The sequence below is a fragment of the Budorcas taxicolor genome, chromosome 6, assembly GCF_023091745.1.
Source record: "Budorcas taxicolor isolate Tak-1 chromosome 6, Takin1.1, whole genome shotgun sequence".
NCBI lineage: Eukaryota > Metazoa > Chordata > Mammalia > Artiodactyla > Bovidae > Budorcas > Budorcas taxicolor.
Genome location: NC_068915.1, coordinates 1,854,681 through 1,861,264, shown reverse-complemented (window position 1 = coordinate 1,861,264; position 6,584 = coordinate 1,854,681). Strand labels below are relative to the sequence as shown.

At 37.4% G+C, this 6,584-nt stretch overlaps 1 non-coding gene across 1 annotated transcript; it reads left to right on the top strand.

Annotated features, from left to right (window-relative positions):
* The first annotated feature begins 208 nt into the window (after positions 1-208).
* On the top strand, positions 209-280 carry TRNAC-GCA (transfer RNA cysteine (anticodon GCA)). The gene has a single exon. It is a non-coding gene; the product is annotated as a tRNA-Cys (tRNA).
* Positions 281-6,584: the final 6,304 nt, after the last annotated feature.

Sequence of the window (6,584 nt, the reverse complement as noted above, 5' to 3'; positions counted from 1 at the left end):
TATATTTAGATATTGTTCCTCTAATCTATGTAAATGAAACTATTTGTATGGTGATCTGCCCTTCTTCAAGATTCAAGTTAATCATTTTATGGCTCAGGATGAACCATTTAGTGCCAAGATTATCCCAAATGCATCTTATGGGTGAGGGGATTGATACCATTCTGAGTTTTAAGACATTCTTTTCTTTCATTAACAGACTGCTAGGGCTTCCCTGGTGGCTCAGAGGATAAAGCGTCTGCCTGCAATGCAGGAGACCCAGGTTCGATCCCTGGGTTGGGAAGATCCCCTGGGGAAGGAAATGGCAACCCACTCCAGTATTCTTGCCTAGAGTATCCCATGGACATGGAGCCTGAGTGAGCTACAGTCCACAGGGTCGCAAAGAGTCGGACACGACTGAGTGACTTCACTTCAGTGACTATATAACATCCAGCTTAAGACTAGCAGGGGGGTACTCTTTCTTCCCCCTTCTGATACCTATGTCAGAAGCTTTCTCTATCTCCTCTACACTTTAATAAAACTTTATTACATAAAAGCTCTGAGCGATCAAGCCTCATCTCTGGCCCCGGATTGAATTCTTCTCCTCAGGGACCAAGAATCCTGGCGTTTTTGCGTGATTCAACAACAACCTTTCAATCTCTTATCATCACATATCACTTCTGTGGCTGCATATATACGTCTTTCTTTGTCTGAACACTCCCATTTTCCTGCAGATCTCTCACTTAGGGTTCTTGAAGACCAGCACTTTGTTTCCAGTAGGAGTCAGATCTTTTCCTTTCCATCCTTCTAATTCCTCTCTTACAGCACTTATGTGAAGTCTGGAATTATTTGCTCACAGTAAATTATGAGTGTCTCTGCTGCTGCTACTAAGTCGCTTCAGTTGTGTCTGATTCTGTGTGACCCCATAGACGGCAGCCTACCAGGCTCCGCCGTCCCTGGGATTCTCGAGGCAAGAACACTGGAGTGGGTTGCCATTTCCTTCTCCAATGTGTGAAAGTGAAAAGTGAAATTAGTATAAGAATAATCTCATCATGTTTATATTCCAATGCCAAAAATAGTGTATTATGACCTACACTTCATAAATGTTCATTGAATTGATAAATAAATGAAACAACGTTCATTTCTGTATAAAACATACTAGAAATGCCAACCATTCAATTATTTGGACAAGATGTAAAAGCTTGCTCAAAAATAGTCCCAGATAGAAACAGACAAGAAGACATGATGATTAAATCCAAGATTTCATCTTGGGACATGAAAACAGACATGGAAAAATGATGAAACTCAGAAAAAGTCTGCAGTGAGTAGAATAGTAACAATGTTAATTTTATTAATTTTGACAAAACAGCATAAAATTTACAATTATGTAGGACATTATATAGGGAAGTTTGAGTGATGAGTATATGTGAACATTCTTTAGTATCTTCATAATTTTTCTGAAAATCTGAAATCATTCCAAAATAAAAAGTCAAAAAAAAAAAAAAAATTCTGCTCAAGTCACAGTCTCAAGCCAGATAATTCTCATCTCATTCAGTTATTCAGTATATATTTATTTAAATGTTATAATAAAGTAGGGCCTCGAATGTATTTGCTGAACCACTGCTACAGGAATAACACAGCACATGATTACTCTGGACTTGGAAATCCTATCATTAAAGCCACTATGGAATTGGCCAGAGAAGGAAGCTAGTACTGTTACTAGAATGTCCCCTTTGAGTGGACACACCAGACAATAAGGCCTTTAGCTCATTACTAATTAGTACTAATCTTTAGTTGTCATTTAATTATTCCTTTAAGTAACAAATAACAATGATATCATGGAGAGTATTTTCTATATGGGTACAAAATAAGAAAATGTGGAAGTGCTAGTCACTGAGTTGTGTCCAACTCTTTGCAACCCCATGGAACACAGCCTGTCAGACTCTTCTGTCCTTAGAATTCTCTAGGCAAAAATACTGGAGTGGATTGCCATTCCCTTCTCCAGGGGAACTTCCTGACTCGGGGATCTTCCTGACTCATAGATCAAACATAGGTCTCTTGCATTACAGGCAAATTCTTTACTGTCTGAGCCATCAGGGAAGCCTGATATCAGTAAAACAAAAGTGTTTTTCACTCAGTCGTGTCTGACTGTTTGCAAGCCCATGGACTGTAGCTGTAGACACTAGGCTCCTCTGTCCATGGAATTCTCCAGGCAAGAATACTCGAGTGGGTAGCCATTTCCTCTCCAGGGGATTTTACCGGCCCAGGGATCAAACCTGGGTCTCCCATATTGCAGGCAGTTTTTTTACTGTCTGAGCCATATTAGCATTTTAATATGTGATGCATACATTATTTAAAATATTTATGTGTCTGTGTGTTTAAATAACTGACAAATAATTTGGGAGAAAATGAACAAGTAGATTATGGAATGACAAGGTGACTTTTTATGGTAAACACAACATAAGCATCTAAATAGCATGTTTATTATTCAATTTGAAATAATCCTGGTAAGGTTGCTCTTCATCAGAAGATTTTATAACTGCACATATTGTGATGAGTATTTATTTGAACCAATAAATATATAAGTAAGAATAAATAATAAGAAGAATCTCTGTTGCTCATTCATTCCACTTATCCCAGAATGTCTAAATTATGTCTGTATTATTAGAAACTCAGAAAATGTATGGCATCTAAACTGAAAAACTTCATGTAACCTTCATTACTTAAGCAACTACTTTCTCATTACTTAAGCAACTATTTTCAACTGTTTAAGAATTGTGCTAAAGTATATAGTAGAATTTCTGCATGTTTTAGCACATTTTGAAATTTTAATTTACTAACAGAAACTTCATAGTTATAACTGAGAATAAGTTTTTCTTTGGAAAAAAAATATAGCAGTGTAATTAAACCATGACACTAAATTCTAAATACTTCATTAAGCTGTATACTCATTAATGTAATGTGATAAATTATTTTCTGAAGTTCCGTGTACATGTGTAGTGACTGTAATGAGAAATTAATCTGAACAGTGGTTTTAGGATTTATTTTCAGTTCATGCAACCAAATCAAACTGTAATCAAACCCATGGATGACAGTATGTTGCCAGGAAACCATGCCATCCACTGATTTCAAATTTGCTTCTTTCCGGGAGTCCTCCATATTACTTTTTTTTTTTCAGATTTTATTTGTTTATTTTTTACTTTACAATATTGTATTTGTTTTGCCATACATCAACATAAATCTGCCACAGGTTTGCTTTAAATATATGAAAATTCCTAGCCAGAATGCTCTGTTTTGCTGACGAATCAACTGTTTGGCTCTTTTCTGCCCTTCCTTTATTTCTTTCCTACTTTTTTTTTTTTTTTTTTTTTGATACCTTTTATTATATTGTAGGGGGGAAAAAGTCATGGAGGGAAAGAAGATATCAAATTACCTGAGCATCTATTGAAAGGCAGATACAGTGTTAGCTCCTTCCACATATATATATGCTAAACTCTTACTTTCCTTTATATTGAAGCTTGCTCTTCCTTGTCATTGAGCTGCCCAGGCCAAGCGATTTTAAGTTATTTTGGACTGTTTGAATCCTTGTGCCTTCCCCCATGTATAGTTCTATTCCACTTTCACTGAATCTGGTGCATGGCCTAGCTCTGTGCACATCACAAGCATCACCCTGGGTCTGATCTGGACCATCACTTTTCCCAGACTCCTGAAAAAGATTCCTGACGGGTTCTCTATTTAGTTCATGTTTCTCCAGTTTATTTTCCATACTGCGTTCAAAAAACCTTTTAAAAACTTAAATATTTCTAATCACACTTGGAATAAAAATCAGAGCTTTACAGTAGCTTGAAATATTCTGCATGTCCTGGATAATTCTTGACTTGATTTTTCCTCATGACGCTTCAACCATTCTTGCTAGAACATTACAGAGCTTTCCTGTAGTAAAATTTTCATGTAGAAGGATCTTCCTCCAGACATTGTGGGTCTAACTTCCTAATTACCTTCTGAAATTCAAAATTTACCTTTTTTCTGACAACTTTAATCTACTTTATTTAAAATAGCAAACTTTCCCTTCCTGATTTCCTCCCAATCATTTTATTTGTTTTTCTGTTTTTTATAACTTCACTTCGCATGTGACTTAATACAAAAGTGTTTGTTAGTTATTGAACCATTAGAAAGTTATGGGCTTCCATGGTGGGTCAGGTGGTAAAGAATTTGCTTGCAATGCAGGAGACCCAGGTTCAGTCCTTGGGTCAGGAAGATCACCTGGAGAAGGGCATGGCAACCTACTCCAGTATTCTTGCCTGGAGAATCCCATGAACAGAGGAGCCTGGAGGGCTACAGTCCATGGTGTTGCAAAGAGTTGGACACGACTGAGCAACTAAGACTTTCAGTTTCACTTTCAGGAAGTTATAGCTCTGAGGACGGTGTTAGGATCATTCTTAGAGATAAAAATGTTGGGGACTTTGCATACTCTGGTATGTCCAGTGTCCAGAAGCTTATAACATAGTAGGTAGCAAACAAGTAACAGTTATTAATTTTGTAAATAAATGAATTAATATTTTCTCTTTTGATTCTTATACACTCTTATAAGTTGTTTCCTTATTCATGTAAGATACCAACTATCTTAGAAAAAGCTGGGATCACACAACATTAAAAAGGTAAAATTTAGTCTTTGTCACGAAGAGTGGGGCTTTCCAGGTGGCACCAGCCACGCAGAGAATTAGAAACATGTGGGAAGGGAAAACCATGTGGAGAAAAATTGTGGTCTTCCACCAGCAGCCAGAACCTGAGCCCCAGTGTGTGCATGGGGTCGCCTGCAAGTCTCCATGTCCAGCTGGTCTGTGCCATCCACCCCACAAGAGGCAGAAGAGAGTTGTTCCTGCCAAACTGGACACACATTCCTGACCCTCGGAATTGTGAGCAAAGAGCATCATGAGAGTTTGGAGCCAGTAACAGTCGGTGTGGTTCATTCAATAGCCATGTCAACCTCCTCAGACTGTCAAATATCATATCCTGGGGGTTTAAGCAACAGAAATTTACCTCCTCACAGTTCTGGGGACTGGAGGTCCAAGATCAAGGTGCTGCTGGAGCTGGTTTTTGGGTGAGACCTCTCTTCCTGGCTTGCAGATAGCCACCCCTTCCCATACTCTCCCTTGACTTCCCCTGTGTGTGCAGAGAGTTCTCTGGGTCTCTTCCTTTATGACATCAGTCCGACTGGATTTGGTTCCACCTTTACTACTTCATTTAACTCTAACCAGCTCTCTATAGATTCTATCCCCATATGTCACATTGGGCATCAGGGATACAATTTATGAGTTTGGAGGAGACACAATTCAATCCATATCAGCAGCAATAGAGAACTTATGTTGCACTAACATCTATAGAAGAGTTATTAAATAGCAAATATTCCCATTTCATATAGTAAATGCTGAGTGTTAATAGTCATAGGGAGGTTTAATATATGTGACATTGCTATCTCTTGTATTTACAAAGAACACCAATTCATTCATTTAAAATAATAGAAGTCAAATGTTTCTACCATTGTGATTGTGTGAGACTGGCTGAGTACCACTGATTTTTTTTTTTTTTTTTTAACTAGTAGTTCACTTCAGTTCAGTTCAGTTGCTCAGTTGTGTCTGACTCTTTGAGACCCCATGAACTGCAGCACGCCAGTCCTCTCTGTCCATCACCAACTCCCGAAGTCCACTAAAACCCATGTCCATTGTGTCAGTGATGCCATCCAACCATCTCATCCTCTGTCGTCCCCTTCTCCTCCTGCCTTTAATCTTTCCCAGCATCAGAGTTTTTTCAAATGAGTCAGCTCTTCCACTTTAAGTAGTTCACTTAAATGGATGCAAAAGAGAAATAATAAAAGTTACATGGTTCTATTCCCTTAAAACTTGTGCTCCGCTGGGTCACAACAGTATCTTATCCTATCACAGTTTGTCATCAGTTGAAGCAGCATAAATGACAGAAGAGACATTCAGCCAGCCTGGCCCAGAAATGCTTACACATCTCTTTCTCAGCAAATGACTTCACTATTCTTTGATTTAATATTTTGTGTAACTTCTCTTTGAGTCCTTCTCACCAAAGTTTTAAAATAAGATTAAAACACTTTCTCTTAAATACCGTACTTAAAAATACCTTGTGAGGCTAAAGGTATTAATGTACTGAGGATAACTGTGCTAATTTTCATTAGCATACTTGGAACCCCTTGATGAAAGGCTATAACTAGCCAAACATAGTATTATTTTTCAGAAGAAATGCTCATCATTTCTCGGTGCTCTAGCAATTTTCATTTGTTCCATTCATTTTACTCCTATGACACAGTTTTATGGGGGCAAAGTGGAAAATTTTAAGATTTCTTTATATTTTGAAATTAAGAAACATTTGTTTGTTAAAATGTTTAAACTGTGACTTGAACTAATCTGTAAAAATAGAATGTTTTAAAAGCTAATACTAAATATAACTTGGTATCTATGCTAAACTTCATTTCTAAAATATTTTTCTAATATTTTGCCCCCCAAAAGCCAATCACCTAGACTTTGCAAAGCCTTCAATGAGGAAAAGCTGCAATTAAAAAAAAAAAATGGATATAGTTATCCTTA